Below are 1,258 nucleotides of genomic sequence, written 5' to 3'. Positions count from 1 at the left end.
TATATATAATATATATATATATATATATATATATATATATATATATATATATATATATATATATATATATATATATAAATCTAAATAAATGGGGATCTACATCAACATTAAAGGAATACTACCATGATATATAATTTACAATATAATAATAATAATAATAATAATTTTCACATTGTTTCACATTGCAGTAATATATTTATTATTATTATTATGTTTTTGCATAATGGTAATGAGAATTTTGGGAAATGTGAAAAAAAATCTTAATGGTCGTAAATGGGTTCCATTTTCTTTATGGAAAATAAAAAATTGTATTTCTTTCTTTTGATTTGGGGGTGAAATATGACCCAGACATATTCTTGACATTTCTTTAAATTCACCCATGCATTTATCTAAAAATCAGGTGCACTCTATCTATACATTTACACATACCTACACTAGACAAAAGCAAGTCTACAGTATATGGAACAGGAAAGGCAACTTGATAAACTCCTGCTGTGAGTCATAGCTGATGTTAAACAGCCAGCTGCATTATTCAAGCTTATATATTCTGTTTATATATAATATATATATATTTATATATGGCATTTACAAAAAGCTGAATGCCGCCGCATTACTCCCACAATCCCTAGGCCACAGAAAGAGAAAGCAAAAGAGGAAAATAGACACTTCCAATTTCAAAACAGTAAACCAGATCCTTCACGAGAGAAAGAAGTTGTACTTCAGCAAGCACTCCCTCTTTATCTCTTTCAATAAAACAGGAGATATCCATCCTTTGAAAAGAAAGGATTAGAAAAGATTCAGATAAACTATCGGAGAGAAAGAAACATGAGGTACAAAGGACAAAGATAAAAGAGAGAGAAAAGAGGATTAGAAAAAAGAGGAATCATACGAAGGAATGAAGATAGATGTGGACAGTGAATTCTAACTTGCTGTCTTGCCTCGACCTGATAACGTCCTCTCACACTCTCACTGCTCAGCTGCGCCACGCTAAAGTTCATGCACCTTAAAACAAACCACTTTAGGTCAACTGAGGAAACTGGAACACTTATTTTATTGCTCAGTTTAATAACTGCAATTATGCTTATGTAAATACAGACTGTGATTTTTAGGTATTAAAGCAAATCCGTGACATTTTTTATTAGTCAATTTTAATTATATGTCATATACATTGCAAAAAAAAAAGAAGAAATTATATATATATATATATATATATATATATATTCTATATATATATATATATATATATATATATATTTTC

General features: G+C 28.5%; 1 protein-coding gene across 1 annotated transcript in view; it reads right to left on the bottom strand.

Annotated features, from left to right (window-relative positions):
* The window catches only part of LOC107586104 (cadherin-23-like), a gene marked incomplete at its 3' end in the record, with an annotated part of 165,424 nt that overhangs the window by 41,464 nt on the left and 122,702 nt on the right, over positions 1 to 1,258 (bottom strand). The window lies entirely within an intron of this gene.

Source organism: Sinocyclocheilus grahami, unplaced genomic scaffold (assembly GCF_001515645.1).
Source record: "Sinocyclocheilus grahami isolate Dianchi unplaced genomic scaffold, SAMN03320097.WGS_v1.1 scaffold77.1, whole genome shotgun sequence".
Classification (NCBI taxonomy): Eukaryota; Metazoa; Chordata; class Actinopteri; order Cypriniformes; family Cyprinidae; genus Sinocyclocheilus; species Sinocyclocheilus grahami.
This window is presented reverse-complemented; position numbering and strand designations above follow the sequence as displayed.